Source organism: Phasianus colchicus, chromosome 3 (assembly GCF_987193195.1).
Source record: "Phasianus colchicus chromosome 3, bPhaCol1.hap1.1, whole genome shotgun sequence".
Lineage (NCBI taxonomy): Eukaryota > Metazoa > Chordata > Aves > Galliformes > Phasianidae > Phasianus > Phasianus colchicus.
The window spans coordinates 31,976,427-31,999,228 of record NC_143438.1 but is presented as its reverse complement, the minus strand read 5'-3'; the positions used below and the strand labels follow the sequence as shown (position 1 = coordinate 31,999,228).

Sequence of the window (22,802 nt, the reverse complement as noted above, 5' to 3'; positions counted from 1 at the left end):
TTTTCTGTCATTTTCAGAAATCCCACTGAATGCACATTTTTAATTCACAGCAGAAGCTGCTACAGTTCCTCCTGATATAATTCAACAAAGATATAATGGAATGTCTGCTTTGCAAGAGGAGAGGAAACACGACACGACAGGAATGCTCTCTAAGCTTTAAGCAACATCGCAGCACCAGTGGAGCAGATAGATCAAGTTTCTTTGTTGGAAGTCAGTTTTGGTCCCCATTATCTCATGTTTGAGGTGAAACTTGTAAAGCAAAAATTAAAGCTGAAGCGATGTATACATCACACGACTTAGCATTAAGGCTAAGTCAACAATAATGGATAAATCAACAATAATGGATAAATATCCGATGGCCAAGAGTGATGGAAAACCTGCTTAGCATTACCTGTTTTGTGTATTCATTCAGCTTTTAATCCTTTTCTATGCTTCCCTGCTTTCACTGCCTTGGGTTACAATATTAATATTCTTTTAATGAAGCCTGTCTGTGGGAATTAAATTATACTTGGTTTCTGAAGGATTTAGATGCTGCATTATTTTTTCATATATATTTTTCCCCCCAAATTACTTACTTTTGCTAAGAAAAAAATGCTTCAGCAAGAAGATGTTGCCACTGGCTCTCAGCTGCACAAAGAAAAGCTTTCAGAATAGCACTTGGAGCATCCAATTTAGATAAGGATAAGTTCTATTTGGAAAACTTTGGAGAATACTAGGATAAGAAGGTTATCTGCTGACCAGCTGAATGACAGTCAAGGAAATGTAAGTATCCTCCACAAAGACTGGTGGTATCAGAGAGAGTGCACTAACAAAATGAATAAGAGTCTCCTATTCAGAATCATTTACAAAGTTATTGTAGCAGATAAGAAAGAGCTGGAGTTCAGAAGGATATCTCTTATAAAACATGATTAGATTCCTTAATCTTAAGAGTGATGAATATTTACTCTTGAGGTTTCAAACGTATCTGAAGACTTAAACACATTTATTTCAACCAATTCAAGATTCGACACAGTACTGATACAGCTTGTGTTCTGTCCCTTGTGGATGCACTGGCAAAGCTTCTGCCAATACAGCTGACGGTCAATACATCACGTTACACAAAAGAAATCAACAAAACATTTATTTTTCTGCAAGAATGTCTATACCAGAGCACCTACTGCAATGTATCAACTAGAAGATTTCTCCTTCCTCATCCTGTGCTCCTGCTGTGTGGCCCTAGCAAGACCATGACACATAGATCAGGCCTTACCATGAGGAGAAATGTCTTTAAAAGGTACAGGAAATGCAAAATATTGTTCCAGAAGGCTGACACGAGCAAAACAAGGTGAAGTATTGATTGTTGGAGCAGAGAGAAAATATATATCTTCATGAACAAAGACCTGAAGACAACTCTGTTTCTTTAGAACCTGAGGCACTGGACTGACCCTCATAAAGAGGAGCAAATTTCTATAGAAATGTTTCCCACAAGGATGGCATTGACAAGGCTGCCCTCTTGGATGGGGTCTCTGATGTTCAGTAATGTGTGAACCCGTGCTTATGCTTTCCTGCCATCAGAATTTATAAGATATGGATAAATCAAAAGAGTAGCTGTATAAATGACCAGAAAGGTAGAAAGGTGAATGACTACACCAAGAAAACAGAAAAACAGAGAAATGGAAATCAGTGAAACTCAGGAACTAAAAGTAGCGATACTTTTAAATTCCTACTGATAAAACTATCATTTCCTACTTCTTTGATTTTTATAGTTGTTGGGATTCATTTATATCACTTTTGAAAACAGCATATAATACCTAATTTACAGTAAAAGGAGAGCAAAAAAAATTCCCTGAGCTAAGTAAGAGTTACATTTGTAGTTCTGATTCCAAATTAGGCCACTTCACCAGATCATGCATTCTATACTCAGATTCACTTACGTCTCCTTTGAGGAAGAAGCATGAAATTGCAACCATACATGTCCAACTATGCACCAGAAATGGAGCATTTCTCTTATACCTCCATGACCAAAAATGGACAATAACTTGCTTATTTTATGATCTCTGTAAAAAAAACTTGTCAGCCTGAAAAGCAAACAAGAGATACACTTGGAGTCCCCCTATTACTTCTGAAAATCTAAATTCTACACAAGCAAATGAGTGTTGTTTTTTTTTTTCCTCTTTTCTTTTTAAGTACTATTTCCCATTTGCAAGGTGTGAATGTACATCCGTGGGTGTAAGAAGTGCAAACACTTCAGTAGCTACATTTTGCAAACATTACCTTCAATAAACATGCTTCACTGCATATAGCAACAGTATACTTGCATGAAACTAATATTTTAGAAAAAATATCAACTTTAATAAGGTAATTCTTATCTAATTGTACAATCAATGAATGTACAGGTGTTATAATTATGAAATAATTAGCATGTTTCAAATTCTTGCTGCACTTTATTAACTAAAAAGGTGCTACCTGAGAAACACATCCACTTCTGACATCAATGTTTATACTAAATATTCTCATTTTAGAATCATAGAATCACCAAGGTTGGAAAAGACCTCTAAGATCATCCAGTCCAACTGTCTACCTGTCACCAATACTTCTCATTAAACCACGTCCCTCAGTACAACATCTAAATATTTCTTCAACACCTCCAGGGTTGGTGGCCGCACCACCTCCCCACATAGCCCATTCCAGCCCCTGACCGATCTCTTGGGGAAGTACTTTCTAACATCCAACGTGACTCTTCCCTGGCACAACTTGAGGCCATTCCCCCTAGTCCTATGGCTAGTTACATGGGAGAACAGGCCAACTGCCACCTCACTCTAACCTCCCTTCAAGTACTGTAGAGAGTGATAAGGTCACCCCTGACCCTCCTCTTTTCTAGAATGAACAATCCCAGTTCCCTCAGTCATTCCTCATAGCATTTGTACTCCTCACAACATTTTTGCAAGCAGCTGAAGGAACTGGGGCTGTTTAGTTTGAGGAAAAGGAGGCTGAGGAGAGACTCTATTGCTCTCTTCCAGTACCTGAAAAGAGCTTACAGCGAGTGTGGTTGGTCTCGTCTCACTGGTGACAGGATGAGGAGAAATGGCCTCAAGTTGTGCCGGAGGAGGTTTAGGTTGGATGTTAGGAAAAACTTCTTTACAGAAAGGGTTGTTAAGTACTGGAATAGGCTCCCAGGGAGGTGGTTGAGTCACCATCTCTGGATGTGTTTAAAAACTGTTTGGATGTGGTGCTCAGGGACGTGATTTAGTGGAGGGTTGTTAGGATTAGGGTAGTATAGTTAGGTTGTGTCAGACTCGATGATCTTGAAGATCTTTTCCAACTTGAGTGATTCTATGATTTTGGCAGTGTGAATCCCCTCTTCTGTAGAGCAAAGGAACAACTAGGAAACAGGAAAAAAAAAAGAAATAAGCCAGTTATGAAGCAAATCTGACTGGCATGACTGTTTCTTTAAGGACTGGAGAGTTGGTATAATCACTTACAATTCTGTGGTTGCAGTGTACAACTTTGTAATTTGAATCTTCCTTCCACTTACAACTTGATGCTGTTGATTTAATTCCACACAGATACTAATTCATTAGAAGATCAATTTAATCAACTAAACAAAATCAATGTGACTCCAAGTGCAAATTTGATTTGTTGATTGTACTAGTCTGTTTTAATCAGTTTTGTAAAACAAGAAAAGTTTACACATTAATTGATTTTTATTTTATTGGCTTGCTTAATTTCCATACAACCCTAAAAAGAATACTTAATACTCCTGCCCCCAAATGAAAGACAAGCTGTTGCCCTGCAAGAACAGAGAAAATGGAATTGAACATTTTGTCACTTTGCCCTACTTCCAAATTACAGCTGTGACTTTCATAATCACCTGAAGAAGGACAAAAGCAGATACCTAGATTCCTTAAAAATGGGGAGACAATTGAGCTTTCCAGAGAGGCAGTAACCAGTATCAAAGGATACTGAGTACAAATGAGATGATATCTGAGATCCCCAGACAGTTCCTCCTATGATTTCAGTCCCTCAACATCAGGGTATTCAAGCTGAAAGATGTAAGAACTGCATGTGCATGCAATTGGTGTAATATCTGTTTCTTGCAATACAGCATATCACATCTGGGTGTTTCAGATGCACAGTCATTAACTCTGTATGTATGTGCACCACATTTGTCCAACTCTGGAAGTAGAAATCTGTGAAACAAGTTATGTCAGTATTCTTTCATACACTGAAGAATGGTCTGAGGATGTCAGTCTGGCTTTGGCTATCCATTCAGTAACAAAATCAGGCATTTCAATCCCTAACAGGCTTTTGACCAGATCTTTAATTAACTGCAGTACCAAGAAGGAACACGGGGCTGGAGGTACCCTCATGGCACTCATTCATAGAAGCACTCTCACAAGAGGCGCAAGTCTTCATTTCTATAGAGTATGACCCTCCTCTTCCCTTCCCCGATGAGAGGCAGTTAATTGCCAAAATGTAGCAGATGTTTCTGGACCAAAATACCTTCTTTTTTTTTTTTTTTTTGCCTTCTAAAATAAGGTTCTAACACTGTCAAAACCATTTCATTGCCTAAATAAACACTAAAATAGTTAAATCACAAAGTGACCCATCATAAGGACACTGCCAGTGTGCGAATTCCATAGCTAAAAATCACATGATGTTACCAAAAACAACTCTAATTTTTCCAGGTTGTATTCCTGCGAGTAAGGACATCATAGTTAATGCAGAATAGGAAGATAATGTCACACACTGGAAGAGAGGTATCCGTGGATCATCACCCAAACACCAAGCATCATCGCTGCGCTTCTACTCCCAGCAGAGAAAGATGAAAGTGGAAACATTTCGCTAGGTTTTGCTTCAGCTACATCAAATCTGAACATGCATTGCTGACCAAAGTTCAGGTCTGAATATGTAAGATCAGCACGTAAGGTTTTTATGCACAGAACTGAACAGGCTACATCTGTTAAAGTACCTTGGTCAGTAGGCTAAAGAATACCAATATGAAACTACCTATAATAACAGAATTGTTCCTGAATGGAATGGTGAGCACACTGTGCTGGTGTAAGGACATTTTACATCGTTATAATGATACAGCTTTTCCATTAAAAAAAAATATTTCTATCCAAAAAAAAAATAAGACTCCCCAAAAGAGAAAAAAACAAACATACGCATGCTCAACTGAAAATACGACAATAGGAAAAACTGCCAGAACTTTGGGCTTTGGCTATATTTCTCTTCCTCATATATTTTTGCCCTCACATGAAAATGAAACTGTGTCAGTTTTGTTTAAAGGATTTAAAATACAATTGTAGTTACTTAATTTTTGAAAGTATACCAAAGAAAAGAGAGAAAAAGAAATGAATGTCTAGAATATTCATAAACCAGATGGATTTAAGCAAGCTGCAATCCCCATGTTGTCCTGAGCACAGACATGGCTCCTTAGTATTTCAGGAAGAAGGAAAATAGCTTCTGACCTTGGCAGACGAAATAACCTGGGTATATAATCATTACAGAATGAAACTTATAATCTTGCCTTTGAACTGAATTGATGTGGAAATTCTTGGATTAAGCTGAACAGGGAAATTCAATGAGGGAGGTTCCCTTCTGTCCTTGTATCTATTTTAAATCTAACTTATAAAGCATTGCCCTTAATCTGCACATAAGTATCTATCAAGGAAAATGACAAACATTTCAAAGAACTGTCAAAATGGTTATGCACTTTAGAGACACAAACCCATCCAGATAAGGTATTCCATCTTCACAGAAAAATATTTTTCAATTTATATCATTTCAGAAATGACTTTTAAAGAAAATTTAAATATTCCTCAGCTACTTATCCTCAGTATCCACCAAAATGGTAACAAATACTGTCAGAAAAAGTAACATTCTGTCCTTCAAAGCTTCAGCAATGCCCTTGTTTTTTATTTTTATAGCAGTTGCTAATAGCTTACTTGCATGTTCCTCCTTTATGTCATACACCTGACTGTTTTTTGTCACTTTGGTGACAGCCATTCTGTTATTTAAGCATATCTTTCCCTTGTATCTGATATAAGCACAAGCCTGTTTGCAAACCTGAGGCTGTACCTTCTTGCAAGCAGAATTCCTGTGAACTGCAGCAAGAGAATTAAATCCTGTTCACAAACTTTCCCAGTGTAAAAGTTCTCAGCAAAAGGAAGAAATATGCAAATTTCAGTGGGAGCATCCTACCCAAGATCTATGTCCTGCCACAGGCAGAACAATGCTTCTCCAGGCATTGGAAGAGTGCTGAGTACTGCATAGAGACCGACTGGGATCCTTGAGGAGAGCTGTATAGGTGGCCCAAGACCTCTTCAGAACTCTTCAAACTTCTCAGTCAGACAACCAACATCATCAGACCTTCAACGCAAAATCTTCCCAAGAGCTTCACTCTAGGCAACAGAATCAGTGATTTGATCTCCAGCAAAGTCAAGAGCCAGGATCTTCCAGAGCAGTAGGATATTAAACACTTTTCAAAATCAGGGCACTTCATCAACTGTTTTAACTCCTTGCCTTTCCTCTCAGATTCCCCAGTCTATACACCAGCAGCTCTGTCCTATTGGTCACCGACTTACCTGAAAGCATCACACGACTATGATGTGCAGGGCATTTTTTTTTTTGGTCACAGTTAGCTTCAGCTAACATGTATTGTTTATAACTCGGGTCCCTTTCATGATGAAAAAAAACAAAAAAAACACAAAATCAAACTAATCCAGCCATCTTATTTCAAGAGTACTTACACTTTTGAATGGAGTTGGCTGGCTCTTGGTGGAAATAACCTAAATTTAGTGTCAACTTAGTTAGCTATTAGCTATTTTGTATTGCCACGCTGTTAATTCACAGGATGGCTTTTCTCATTCAAGCAACATTAACTTGAGGGGCATTAGCTTGAGTATGCAATTTGGATTAACTCTTTAGAAAGGACAAGTTCAGAGAAGTACCTTTTACCATAACCTTACAACATTTCTGCCAGTATTTCCCTATCAGAGATTCATTTGATAAGAGCTTTTTTGACACTCTTAATGTAGTGTTACACAGAGTGAAGCAATCAACCATCTGCCCGATAGTTTAGCAAGCAGGACTAGCAGCTCTTCACATGGGATAGAATAGAGTCACAACAGAGTCATTTTTATTTCACTTGGTGTTTCATAAGCTTCGACCTCCAGCATTCTGTCATTTTTACCAGAAGGAGCTATTACTGTGAGTGCTTTTGCTAGCCAATATAAATCCTTGGCAGCCAGTCCCCTTCTGCCTGAGTAAAGCAATCAATCTGCCAGAAAATCATGACAGTATCATGTGCTATGAATATTTTATAGTTTACTCACTCTAATTGCTCATTTCATACCCAAGCACTAAGGTCACGCTGGTCACACCTGTTCTTTCATCCTCCACGAGATGGAAGAGCAGATCACACATCAGAATACTGTCATACCTCATAATTCAGCTAAGGAAAGATAAACTGAGACTAAGAAACAGATGAATTGACAAGCTTCTCCTGATCACAGAGCTATCAGAACACTTTCAAGTCACCTGTCCTCTTTTGACCCTGCATGCCTATCTGTCAAGAACTTCATGTCTTAGGATAAGCCTCCAGGGCTCTGCAGTGCCCATCACGATCAGTTTGTGCAGTGACTTTTTTGTCAAAAGAAACACTAAGCACCACAAAAATTTAATTCAGTGGGTTTGTGTCTGTGTGGTATTCTAATCCTCTTGCCCTGAGACAAAATGGACCAGAATAATGTTAAGTAGCTTTGACTCAGCACTGCTTCTGGATTTTACTGCTGAAGCGTGAGCATACCTACACAAGTACACTTGCGTTATTCCACAGTTCCACAAAAAAGTACACAATGTCTGCAACAAGTACTGCTGTGGTAATGCAGCAGGTGAACAGAGATTCAGATAAATCCATATTTTTGATGCAGGTCACTCTAGTATTTCACAGGGAGAAGGCTAAGAGCTGGGCAAAGAAACACAAAATCATCTGAGTTGGAAGGGACCTTTAAAGGTCTAGGTTTGGATGCATGGTAATCTCTAAAAAAAAAAAGCTAGCAATCCTAGTATGAATTTCTGGATTGTAGAGTTCAGGAAAAGTAAGATTATTGCCATCAGATTCAGAAAATGCTTCTGCCAAAACCAGAAAACAGCAGTTCATGTTCAACAACAGACTGTTCTCAGCCATCCCTCATGATGACATTAGAATGACAGAATTAATCATAGAATGGCTTGGGTTGGAAGAGACCTCAAGGATCATCAAGTTCCAACGCCTCCACCTCAGGCAGGATTTTCATTCCTCAGGACTCCCTAAAACCAAACATTTGAAAACAATTCTCACACTGCTTTAAGGTACAAAGATAATTTCAACAACCTGAGGAAACTGATAACTTCCAATACTACTGTGTAATGAAAGTAAAAAAAAATGCTATACTATGATCAGGCCTAATAGCACAGAAAGTGGTTTACCATATTTGATAACATATTACTTTTATGCTATCTGTCTCACATATCCATAACTTGCTTTCTGTGAGGAAAAACTGTTGAAAATTAGAAAAAGTAGAACAGAAGGACAGAATAAATGGAGTAGAGTGAAGGTCCTGCAGTGGTCAAAAGGTGAGTTGCCCAAAGCAGGAACTCCATGTAGCAGATTTGTCCAGTACACATTTCAGAAAATGGTCTCAGAGAGAGCAGTGTTTTACTCATCTTGAATTTCCAGCAAAGATCTTGCTTTGGCAATGTATAGAAATTACAGATCTGGCTGTTCCTCAGCAATCCAACACTCAGCTCAAACTGCCTTTTAGAAAAGTATACACACAAATTCATACAAAGAGTAGTAACTATTTTTTATATTTGTTTTTTTACTGAAAAAAATTCTCCTATTATTGCCTTACAAAAAATGTACTTAGCATATTTTATTCTGAATAAACTATAAATAGCAAATGATTCTCACTAATTTGTTCAAAGCTCTATTATTGTTTCTGGACCTTAACAGGATGTGATTTCCTCTCACTATTCTTATGGGGAAGAAAATGGATGCATTTAAACGTATCACACAATAAAGTCTAAAAAGCATTTCCAAATACACTGTATACTTTCACACTGTCATGCATCAGATAGAGTCACAGCTGCATGTCTTGAACAATTAGGATGGAAAATAAATGCACTAAACACAGAGAATTAACACGAACAATGTCAGTATTCAGATCCCAGGCAAACACGTTTTTCCCCCACCTTGACATGAATATTTCCATCAGTTCTTTACTTTTCACCATTCTTTCAGATACCTTCTTCAATTTCATTCAGATCCTGATCACTAGAAGATTCCAAAGTATTTGCGTATCTGTATGTCCACTTCCCCTGCCGATAATTTCAATGATATGCTTATTCCATTTATTATAATTAACACCAGAAAAAGTAATTTCAGCATTACTGCCTCTAGTAATTTTGTACTTTGAATTTGTTGGCAAAATCTGGCCTTCTTAAGAACTGTTCAGATGGTGCACGTGAAGGGCCAACAGTGAATATGTTTGATACATTAAAATTCTAAATAAATATGTACATAATGCTTTGGGGTCCTTTTGTTTGTTTCTTTTTGTTTTTGTTTGTTTTCTTTGCTGTTACTTTTGCTGGTGAGTTACATGTATGGCAGTAATGCACCAAGTGTAGTTACAGAGATATTTTAAAAAGTAAAAATGGAATCAGAAGGTCCTTTACACAGTTCCTCTAGGATAAGAATAATTATAAGTGTATATGTATAAAGAAAGAGAAATATAACACTTCTCCTAAATGAATTCATTATTATGCTTCAACAATTGTTGAAATTCTTTGAAGATTAATATAAACCTGAACTGGAAGTTATAAGCAGAATCGTTTGTAGAGAACAGCAAGTGTGTCTATCACACATTCCCAGTTGAACTGAAATAAATTTGAGATGGTTTAACACATTTGTGCTTGTGATATGAAAACCTCTGAGCACACAGAATGGCTTGGGTTGGAAGGGATCCTAAAGATCACCCAGTTCCACCCCCATGTCATTGGCATGGTAGAAAGAGACTTTTAATTACAGGACAAAATTTTGGAGCATGTACTTTCCAATAGCTAAATGTGACAATGGGATACTTAGTAATGGCTTTGTCTCTGTGAAGGAAGCTGTATGCCACACAAGTCTTACATGATAGCATGCACGATATTTTGCTGAGATAAGACCAAATAGTACAAGGAGCCATACCAGCCAAAATCTGTGACAAAAACTGTTATGCACAGGAACTGTGCAGTCCAATCTTTCAACCTGGAAATACTAGGCATGGATAATTTGCTGTGTCTTGAGAGGCTCATGAAAAACAGACACCTTTGGCCTTGGCTGTGCAGACAAATGAGCAGATTGCAGAGAAAGGAAGCTGCTCCACCCAGCACAAAATGATCCTTTGGCTATTTTCCAGTGGTAGCAACAGCTAAAAAATGCCAAACAATTACTCTTCTACTTAAATGCTCTTAACAGCAGTAATGCACACATTTCCCAGTGCAGCACAACTGGCCTTAGAGTCTCTGCCCTAGAATACATTTATGTAAAAATACTTTCCAAATGCACCATTAGCTGAAGAGCCAGCAGTGGTGGCACTACTGTGGATAACTCCTACTTTCTTACTCCAGATATAGCCATAACTTCTACAGTCCAGGGAGCTTGCATCTGAGCTAGCAATTTAAAAAAAAAAAAAAAAAAAAATTAAAAAAAAAAGTTTTCAAGCTGCTACTTTACAATCTCTGCATTTACCTGTTGAGCAACTTGAATCATTACATATTTCTTCTTTTATTGCAATTCTAAGCTTCTACACATGGGACATCTCATTAAAAGATTATAATTTTTTGATACACTTCATGTTTATTAAAGTATTTCTTCAGCATCTTGTCATTCTTTCACAAACAAAACCACTGCTACTTTTTCAAATTAATTTTCTTTTAAGTCAGTCTGCTGGTAAGCAACTGCATTTTTCCTGCACTGATTTTACCCCGAAAGGGCAAATGAACCTCAGTATGACAGAACTAGTTCTATGTTTAAGACAAGTGAACAGATTCACAGTTTTGCTTCTTACCACTGGGCAGCGTTGAATTTTATCAAAAGTGAGGCACTCGAGGATAGCTGCTCTCTCACCTATGATTAAAAAACAGAGTTCTTTCTGCTTCTAACAACTGATTTCAGATTGAAGGCTATATGTCTTGTCTCACTGATGCAAAATGTCCTTGTGTGAGATTTGAAACTCCACTTCCTTTTAAGTGGAACCAGAAGACCATAAACACAGCTGTCCTTTCCTACAGCAAAGGAACAGCAAACCCTTCATTTATCAAAAACAATGAATGTTAAACACTGACTCTATTAACTCACAGTAAATAAAACACAGGATTAAATTCATCTTGAGGGTCAAGTCCAAGGGGCTTTGACAGGGACCACTTCACAACAGTCACCCTTCTGCTCTGACACAACTTTAAAACTCTTCAAATGAAGTGTAGAAAGAGATGGACACAGGCTATGTGACATCCTTACTGTACATCTGCACCAGAGCACAAAAATAAGAACAGTTAATTCTGGAAACGTGCAGGTTGCTGGAGATTGTTCATCAACAATAGATTTGCATGTGAAGATGAGTAATGCTTCTTTATCAGCAAGCTGTAGGAAGAAACTTCTTTTCTATTCATATCTGATCCATGCCAAAAACACATGAGTAGTGGAGATGCTCAAAGCACAAGGGCAGAGAAGATGCTCTAGTGTTTAAGAGAAAAGAAATGCAAAAATGTAGCAAAAACAACCAGAAGTTTTCCAAAATATAATTACATATTTACTGATATAAACTCCTTTAGTATATTTTCAAGTAACCTCATATCAAATGATATGTATATTTGCAAATGCAACAAGTACATTTCTTACACTTAATTAGCACTGCAGGATTTCTGCACTTCCTGATAAATTATCTGTGAAAATTATGTACAGATTTTGCAGCTGATATGAAGACATTACAGTAAAACACACCCTGTAAAAAATATGAACTAATTACATAATGAGCCTTGAGAAATCAAGGTACGTCACTGGTGGTATATCTAATATCTACATCAGTGGTACCCAACAGCACTAATCCACTCTACAAACATTGGTGATTAAACTTAATAACTAGCTCTTAATTCTGCTGAATTGACTAGCTAGTGTACAGGACCTGAAATGCTGTAAATGGCCATTTACAGATGTTTGTTAATGTCTCCTTGTGCCTGGAAGGTTTCATCTATGCAAAAGCAGGACAGGCCACTCTCTATATCACGTATCTGGGTTTTAAAAACATACCTCAGGCTATCCATACTGTACATTTTTCTTGCTCCCCCTTAGGTCATACATGTCTTTTAATGCTGTATCCTTTATTCCAACACATGCTTTTCTATTTCTTGATCAAAATTCAGGGGGATGTCTACCAATATGAATGTATTGCACAAGACAGACTGTAAAGGCTATCCGTATATTATTGTACTGTAAACACTGGAAAGAGTATACACAGAACAAAACACGCATAGCTGGAGACTTCATATGCCCTATGCCCATTGAACCATTTTTCCCTTCAGATTAGCCCTAGACTGACTTTGTGGAACAAATGATCATTTAAAACAAGAACAAACTATGCATACCCCTGGAACATATTTTTCAGCTTAGTTTCTTTCCAAAGGAAAGCAGCTCGTATTCAGAAATGGCTCCACAATGCAAACCAAAGCACAGTCTGAAGAGACAGTTGGTACATTTGCATCAAACACATCCTCCCAATCTCAACTAAAAAGTTAACGGAGACACACCCCATCTGACCCAATTATGCTTATTCTAAAAAAGGAAGTTCTCTTTTCTCCACCTCACCTTTCACAAAAGCTGAGAAGTAACAGTGGCTTGTAAATTCAACTGTAATCACAAGTTTTCTCCTACAAAATGAAAATAAACCACATTATGTGTAGCTGCTTCTCCCACAAAACCCTGTGCAAAAAGTCACATTTTGCTGCAAGGCCTTCTCCATTATCTAACCAAACAGACATAAAAACTTAGACTAATCCAAGATGACAGAAGACAACATTTCTAAAAATGTTCTGCTTATTTGTTCTCACTTGCAATATACCATCAATGGTAAATGGGATTTTGCATATTCACCATTACTTGTTGGCAGGTCAAGGGCAAATAAATTTAGAACTGTTTGTGCCCTAGGCTTTTGCCTCCTTACACTAATTGCAATCCATTTTACACCAGAATGAAACCTGGGAGGGGAAGTAGAAGCATCCGCAGATCACACCAGGTGGGCCTGGCTAGTAGACATGCTTTATAGATGCAGTTTGCTTATAGTAAGCATGAAAAATATCTAATGCTCTTCAATTCTTGTGCTTTTGTCTGTGTTTTCATTTGATTCAGTAGTCTTTTAAAACTAGGAGTTATTCTTTAATTTTAAGATTCATATAATTGTCCCCAGCTACAAAATTTAGTCTCTACATAAGAACAAAGAAAACTAAGAAAAAAAACAGTGACAGAAAGTCTCATTGCATAAGAGGCATAAGGACACTTTCCTGCAACAGGCTAAGATTTTTTTCACTGCTTTTATGTTCACAGTGCTGTACAAACTAAAGCTCCTAAATAATATTATATATGAATTTGAAATGCAAAATATTATGGAAACTCACAATTGCAAGTATTTCATAAAATATGGGGACGGAATGGACTCTGTGTTCTTAGTGACCTTATGTGAGTATTCTCAAATACAACATACTTATTATTCACTAAGTTTCCTTCAAGGAAAATGTCAATGCAAAGATAAACTATCTTTACAATATCAGACTGAAGGCAAATCAATAAAAGACAGTAACGCCAGCCATTGCTCCCAGTTTGCTTTAGATGTTATTTTTATCTGTTTCAAGCCTATGATGAAGAGTTCTTTAATTTTGTCGGTTGGTCATATGAGAGTCAACTGCTTCCCTCCTTGTTCTTCCAATTATTTTCCCTCTACAGCTGCTCATCAGTACTGCACATGCAAATATAAGATGTTGAACAGAAACTTAGAGCTGAAGTAAAATGGGCAAAACACCAATTTAGAGAGAGATCTAAGGAACTTTAACACAAACATACATATCTGCTTCTTTCTTACTACATGTGTAGCTCTTAAGATTTATTAAGTGTGTGCCTGGAGGCACAGTTATAACAGTATGCCTTTGAATTCTGTCTCTGCTGTTGATACCAGTAATAAATAGAATGACATAAAATTAGACACCCAGGAGTAATGAATGGAAGGAGACAAGCTTTTCAATAGTGCTATCAGCCCTTGACATAAAAAACAAAAAGCCTGAAGTGACATTATAAGACTACATTTTCCGTTATACTTTTCCAGCAGCTCTTGTAGAAAATACTGCCTCTGAGATTCTTCAAGAACTGACAAGGCTAATGACACATTTGATCTTAAGTTCACTTCTCTCTTTAGATGTTTTCTTTCCGTCTCCTTTCACAGAGATTAATGCTGTGTTAGTCAAACTCTTTTGATTACCGCTGTGATATTTTTTCCAAAAGAGATGGGAATTAAACTTTTAAAAAGTGCTTTTTTAATTTTAAAGTATTTTCTTCATTTTTTCTTTCACTTTCCTAGTAAAATCGTGAGATCTTGGGAAATGCTAAACTGTCCTTTAGATACATGTGTTCTATGTTGTTTTAAAACAATTTTATTTCCCATCCTAGAGAAGCACAAGGCAAAAAATGAAAATGGCGTGCAGGCAGCATAGCGCCACAGTTCGAAGTGTGATCAGCCATCAGTATGATCTGTAGTGTTGTTCACTTTTGAAGTGCTTTTGCCATTGGTCATTCTGTTTAATAAAATAGAGCGATATGTATGGAAGAAAACTTTAAACTATGTGAGCAACATTTAAAAAAACATCAGTGACTTTGCCAAGCCTTCATTCATTGAGGACTTTTTCATTCATTGAAGACTGGAGACTTTTCTCTCCAGTATCTTCCCACAAGAAAACCGATCTCAGTTCTATTTTTTATTAATACTTGATGTTACGTTCTGGCAACATAAAATGTATGCTAGTAAACCAAAGGCTGTCGATGATGAAATGATTTTAGAGATCTGCAACACAGGTCTCTAAACAGATTTTAAAGCAACAGATAAGCATCACCTTCAGAAACAATAACTTTCTGAACTTTGTCTTCTCTTATTTAAACTCCATAAAATGCAGAAGAGAAGATCAAATGAGAAGAAGAAATAGATCAGAGCGTTACCTAGCTAAGATTCTCTGACTGCAACTCCTCTATGTACTTTCAGCCGTTGATGTATTTCCACAAATTGCTATTTTTAATGAAGAGTCAAAGCACTACATTCATGAAATGGGACTTCCTACCACGACAGGTGCTTTGAAACAAAGACTGTTCTTGAACTAAAGGTCTATGATTGTTCCATTCTTCTAATTTAGTGAACAGTTAACTTTATTATGTTCCTATTTTTACAGGCCCTCTGACTCATCATTGATCTTCTTCACCTTTTGCAATCATTTAAAGAATACAGCTTGACTCTTCATCACACATGGGAAAACAAACATGAGCACTAGAATATGTGTGGCTGAGAATATTACATTACCAGAAATTTAGAGGTGCTCTCAGAGAAAGCTCAGCATTCTTCTCAAAAGCAGGAGGAGCTATAAGAACTGCCTACAAACAGAAGGTCAAAGTCACAATCAAGTGCTGATAGGCAACTGCAGGAAAATAAGACAGTTTTAGGCAAAAGAAGCAGCCAGTCATGGGAAGGAAAATCGAGACATAAGGTGGTCAAGGGCTGAAAATAATACAGAGTAGATAATACAGAGTAGAAACAACTGTAAAGCTTGATAGGAATTTGTTTCCTGAAATTGTGTTTCCTGCTCGTCATTTCTCCTGTGATTGTGCCTTAATGTGTTAGGCATGGACCATAATGAAATATAGACTGGGAAATTACATGCTACTGATTTTCTGAAGAGACAAAATCATACCTGAAGTGTCAAGGACAAAATTTGTTGACACTCACTTCCACACTACAACCCCCCAAAATAATAAGTACCACGAGAACTATCAATGGCAGGACAACAACTAACAAGACTTTTCTCTCCAGTATCTTCCTACAAGAAAACTGATCTCAGTTCTATTTTTTTATTAATACTTGATGTTACATTCCGACAACATAAAATGTATTCTAGTAAACCAAAGCCCATCGATGATGAAATGATTTTAGAGACAAAGGCACCATAATAGAAAATGCAATGAACTAGAGATCTATAGCTCTATGTACAGGATTTCATAAGACAGTAAAGTTCCTCATTCTGTAGGTTAGACTCTTAACATTGATTTCTATTTCATTACACACCTAATTTTCAGAAGCCCTAGCAAGAGTTTATTGTCTGCTTGTAATTAGATTTACATAGCAACTGTGTGCTAAAGATTATTGAAAAAGTTTCTTGCGCTGATAGCCTTAGCAGAAATAACTATCCAGGCAGCAAACCAAAATTTTACAATGCAAGACTTACATAGATTATAGAATTTCTTTTAATGTACTTAACCAAAGTAGAGCTTAACAGTACTCCCCTGCCAGAATAAAACTTTATCATATGAAAACTGCCCACGTAGCTGAATAATTGGAAATGTTTCATACTAGTTAAATAATATATGCAGTTTCATGCAGAGCAATAAAGTGACTATCATCAGAATTTCATATTGACAATGGGGAAAGAAAAAAAGAAGTAATAGCCCATATTTATTCCCATTAAAATTTTATTATCTACAGTGAGGTTATATCTTGAAGTTATATCTGACATCTTGGGCATGTCAGATTTTTGCTGACTTCTGCTTTTCGGACAACCTGGGCTTTGAACCCTCAGTGAACTAAACTAGCTTCCAAAAGAGATCCTGAAAAACCTTTGGAAAGGAGGACTCTCCATATCAATTTTTTTTTTTTTTTTTTTTTTTTTTTAACTGCTACATGACACTCCAGCTTCATTGACTGGTTATTAGTGAATAGCAAGAATTCAGGCAAAAATAGTATGGTAGAGATGGTATCCTCAAGGATCAGGAACATTGGCAGAATTTGCTAATGGGGAAAAGGGAGGATAATCATGATTACCCACATGCGGTCAGGATAAAAACAGGATATTCCCAGCAAATAGCATCAGGAGAACAGATCTTGCATGCACATGGCTGGTATTTATCTCATTCCAAAGAATAGGATGTACTGTAGCCAGGATTTTAACAGCAGGTACATTGGCATTGATCCCCTTCCTGATTTTTCCACTAAGCAGACAAAAGTTAAAGTGGCACTCAAGCTCTTCTGCAGTCTATGTTAATACTTGCACTCTCCTCCGTGCTTCTCTCTGAGCTCGTCATCATACACTGACACCAGCCCAGTGACAGATATCTGGAGTACACGCAGCACGGAAATAAAGCCTTTTTTGGTAACAGCTGTAATACATAGCTCCCTTTCCAAATCTGATCACAGCAGTAAATGCCTTTTAGTAAAGAAGAATGTCTCACTTCAAGATTTGGCTTTTCTCCATTTCTGATTTAATCTTTGGTATAACTATCCCTGTATTTTCACGGTTTGTTTTATCTTGTATTAATGAGCAAGGCAGTAAACATAAAAAGCTATATAACAACAATGGAACCAGTAAAATAAAACTAAGAATTTGTTGTCTCCATGAAACTAAACAAAGAATGATCTGATAGTTATGAAAGAACCACAGCAAAGGATAGCAAAGTCCTGTATCATCAATTGAAAATCATCTGAATAATTTCAGAATTGTATTCGTCTTAGCAGGTGCACAGCTATGATACAGATCTATTGGTTCACATCTACTGCTGGTGTAACTCAGTTAAAATAAATGGTGGAACAAAAGGAATAACTTTGGTCTATTACACAGTAAACTGTTTTTATAGCTTTGTTGAGTAAATAACAATAGATAGGTTTCATTGTCTACTATGGCACTTATTTTCTGCATTTGTACTCATACCAAATACACTGAATGTGTTTTAAGAGAAAGCAATCATAAAAAGTTGTGCACTAAGTTATACAACCAATGTGAAAATTAAAACAACAGCAAACATAGCCAGAAGGAACATAAATGCTTAGTCATCATCTTACGAGCAGATGAAACAAGTCTACTGGTGTTTCCAGACTGAAGGCCTGATCTTCTACAGTGTTCCAACAGGCTTATTCTGTGGGATTAAGATGCTGAAGCTTAATATTGAATCTTTGGACATCCACCTTTTTAGCCGTTCCTGCCTCTACAGCAAGGACAGACAAAAAAGCAGTGACTCTCTGAACACTGAAGGTTCACAAGTTCAGTGCATTTGTTTAAACTACCTCAGTCTGCTAGATTTAGCTGCAGGGTTTAACCAGTCCTCAGTGGGATGCTGAGGAGAGCAGCATTCTCTCTTCTTGCCTCTTTACCATGTATCTGCTCGTCTCTCACAGCTCAGTATATGGACACCTGGAAGCAGTAATGTCTTTATTGCTTCAGCTTAACCCATCACAGCCTATCCCTCCAAACCCTAAGCTGTCTGAAAGCTGTCCCAGAGAAAGAATAAAGACTACTTAACGGCACTTTTATATTGCTTTCTTACTCACTGTGTACTGCTGAATTTTAATATTTTCAGACGTAATAAAACTATGAGCATTTAAATTTACAGGGTCCAAGGAGGTTAGACAAGGTGTGAGGCATCCTGAAGTGTCCCTTGGACAGAAGAAATCTGCAGAGATTAGATAAGCAATACCAGAATAGCTCTAGTTTATTTTCCAAGGAATAAATCTCGCCCACAGGAAACCAGAGGCAAAATCTTTTATCATAGGTCACTGGGATCTCCTTCCAACTCTCAATATGTTAACAGAAAATATATATACTTGGATTTAAAGCCAAAATCACATACCCAAAGAAATTAGGTTAGTCCATGCCTTTGTTCTGTGGTACAGAAGCCCACTCCTTTTGCTGCACGGGCAGTAGGGAGTGACAATAAAATTCTTTCTTTCATTTGCACAGCAGGAAGCTTATAGACATAGTTATAGTATGCTTGTTGATGCTCTGTGACGGTACCACAGAGTACCCCCACAGCACTGTGAAGTCATAGAAAGGATTCTAGATTGGAAGGGACATTATAACCCATCCATCCCCAAACCTTTGCTCTGGGCAGGGCTGCCCCCTACCAGCTGAGCAACCCAGGGCCCCATCCAACCTGGCCTTGAGCGCCTCCAGGGATGGGGCATCACAGCTTCTCTGGGCAACTGTGCCAGTGCCTCACCGCCCCCCAAGTAAAAAATTCCTTCCTAACATCTAGATTGAATCTCCCTTCTTTTAGTTTAAAGCCACTCCCCTGGTCCTATCACTGTCAGACCATGTAAAAAAAAAAAAAAAAAAAAAAAAAAATCAGTCCCCCTCCTGCTTGTAAATCTGGCTTTTATTGCACAGGACAAATACTAGTTATTAAAATATTATTTCATGAAGTATTAGCAATTAAACAGGTAATGAAAATTGACTCATAGAAAATTCTCATCTGTTACTGCTAAGAGTTCAGCCTCCTCTTCCTTTTAATCTGGGAGAGTGAGGAAAGGAAGGAGAGGTGAACAGGATGCTTTAAATTTAATTTAATAACTTACTGATATTGATTTACATGAACTCAGACAATTTTATTAGCAACACTATATTTTCATAAGTAAAGACCTACCTCAGATAACCTCACATTCTCTAAAAGCACTACTCCCTAAAAATACGTATTGCACTCTCAGGTAGCTCAAACAATGTAAGAGGCAAAGAAGGTGAAGGAGGGGTTACTGAAGGAGAGGGAACAGACAACAGCAGGGTTCCCAGGAAATTTTCTCTTTTTATTACTCAGTCATACACACAACCCGCTCTGCTACTGAATGACACTCTATTTTTCAAACAGGTAACCTGCAGGTTAGACACACAGAAATCCAGCTTATTATTGTTTGAGCTGCAGTATACTCAGGAATGGCCTTGCACCCTAGTGTGCTGACTGTATTATGAACAGATTTTAAAAAAATGTTTCAGTCCCAGTAGACCTTCACAGTCCCATAAAATTACAGAAAGGCCAAATCTTGTTCAGTCCAACTCTTTTCTGGTTTCAAGTCACTCAGAGTGTTTTTTATTACACTCTTGGGTTCTCTGTAGTTTCTCCCAGTCACAAAAGCATTTGGCAGTCACATTATAAACAGTTCACAAAAATTCAGAATATGGAAGCATAAATTACTTGAGACACTCTCAACCTTTAGAGAGAGAAGCAAAAAGAAGGGAGAGAAAGGTAATGTGAATGTGAAATGGGGGACAAAAAGTAGTCACAGCATTTCACCTCCAAACTTTTGTGTGTCATCCAAGAAGCAAAAGCAGGAATTTCCCAGGTAGCTCACCATCCAAGAAATAAACTGGTAGTTTTGACAGGGTGAAAGAGCATCATTCTAGGTAACAGTTGCTACCTCACATATACATGCAAAGCACATAGAATCAATTAAGGTTGGAAAGACCACTAAGATTGTCTAGTCCAACCATCATCCCATCCCCCTGACTACTCTAGATCATATTCCTCAGCTCCACATCTACCATTTTCTTGACTGCCTCAAGGATGGTGACTCCACGACTACCTTGGGCAGCCCATACCAGTGCCTCACCACTCTTTTTAAGAAGAATTTTTTCCTAATATCCAACCTGTTCAGTATCCAACATGTTCAGAATAGGCTGGAATGCTGTGTACAAGCCTATTTTGCCCTGACTTCTTCTGAATGGGAGCATACTACGCATGCCAGCTAGGTGTGCTCTCCATGTACCGTGTCCATGGTTGAGAATGCCAAAGGTGAAGGGAGAAAACATTCTTGATGGCAAGGCTGGATCACAGAAGAACAGATAATGAAAACCAGCATTTTCTTTCAAGAAAAACAAAACCCTCCATCAGAGAAAAACAACATTTACCACTAGTTCCAAAGGCTGTATTGAGGTGAGGAAGTGATTTTTTCATTTTTCAGATGTGTGTGTGAGCATTCAGATTCCCTCTGTTCTTGATACTGCTGAGATAAGGCTATTGAAATTCTATCAGCCTTCACATTCATCCTCCATAAAACTGATTTTTATTAGCCCCACTTATTATTTAAAAATAAGTCTTGCTAGAAGGCCCCTCTTGCATTAGAAGTTTCATTTTAAGGAAAACTGCACAAATGTTAAGTAACAGATAGCTCTCACTAAAAGAATAATTTTCAAATCAAACAGGCAGACAAATGAAGCATAACTGCTTCCAGAGGCACACAAGGATGAAGGCTTGACTGCCACTAGGAAAAAAAATAATGGTAGGAATACTTAGGCCTTAGTCACGATTTTCCAGTTTCAGCCAATAAAGCATGCATTATTTTACTTTTAAGCAAGCAAGGAAGCCCATTTTAACCACACTCCCCTCTAGGGAGTGTCAACACATTACTTCAGTCCCCAAAAGCCAGCTCCCACATTTGAACAGTGAGAGGCATGAAAAAAAAAAACAAAAAACAAACACCATAAAAATTGTGGTAGCCACAGATGCATTTTCTCCTCACCTCTTTCATTTCTTTTGTAATGCCATCATCATACATTTCTCTAAGGCACTTCTAACAGTATGTTCCCTCTCTTCCCTCTCTTTTGTCCCCTGAACAAAATAGTAAATATTTTTAATTATAGTACTCGTAGAGTTACATGCAGAAAGAAAAACATATGAATGCTATCTCAGCTACTTTTAATATCTGAATGCTGAACATACTTCCCAAGTTGATCCAACTCACAAAATAGTGAAAGAGAAAGGCTAAGAACATTTCAGAAAAGCCTCAAACCCAGAAAAGAAAGCAATCCAGCAGTTACGACAATGTACTGGATGCCTTCTCCTGTGTTTATTGACTAATTGCAGAGTTTAAAGGTGAAAAAGATGATGTGGTACACCCAGTTCAGGCCAGAGCCCTACACTTTTGCCCATCTGATCTGTAAGCATAGGCGGTATCAGGTCGTAGGCATCGAAATGGAGGACAAACACCCGTAGATGTTTGGACAGCAGTTTGCAAGCAATCAATGCGTGCCATTCACGTTGTTAGAAAGCCACACTTGCTTCTTAAGAGCTTCACTTTGACAGAACACTGTCTGAATTAAGAAGAGCTGCAATTATTCAGCCAGCAGCAAGAAAAAGTGGAAAGAGCAAAGCAGCATCTTCACTGAAAATACAAAGAGGTTGAGCAGTGTATTATACTGGACTATTTTCAAGGACTGCTAACAATTTCTTGTATCATCAGCTTTCCTATTAGTAGGAGGACAGCATCTCACAATTATTTTCTGTTACGGAGGAGGCTAGGCTTTTCTCTTGGCTAACAAGCAGTACAAACCTATACAGACATCTCACACTTTATTACTTCAGCATCAGCTGATAATCTGGCAAATGATACCCCAGCAGTAAGGTCAGCCTGCCAATAAGAAAATTCAAGCCAAATGGCTGCCAAAAGCATAGGGCTCACTTTACCTCTTTCTGTTCCTCCAATTCATTATCTCACACTCAGCCCTAAGATCCTTCTCCTTTCCTTGTAGCAGGTCTATCTGTTTCCCTTTTTACTGTGTGAGTTTCCTAACAGGTTATGAGAATTAAGCATTTCAAGCAAACATCAAAGCTGTCTCAAAGTATGAAGCAGAAATGCACAACCAGGTGAACTAAGGAAGATGATGGAAAGAAACAGCTTCCTATTTTGGTGGCTGAGACCCAGCCACACTTTCCTAGGAGAAATCTGTGCCATCCA

General features: G+C 37.7%; 1 protein-coding gene across 16 annotated transcripts in view; it reads right to left on the bottom strand.

Moving 5' to 3' along the window:
- The window catches only part of LOC116226304 (poly(rC)-binding protein 3-like), a 479,048-nt gene that overhangs the window by 198,011 nt on the left and 258,235 nt on the right, over window positions 1-22,802 (bottom strand). The window contains exon 1 of one of the 16 annotated variants that reach the window (XM_090137231.1): window positions 18,929-19,094. The exons of the other annotated variants lie outside the window; for them this stretch is intronic. The gene's annotated coding sequence lies outside the window, so the exon portion shown is untranslated. Of the gene's footprint in view, window positions 1-18,928; window positions 19,095-22,802 lie in introns of those variants that run through there. 16 annotated transcript variants of the gene reach the window in all.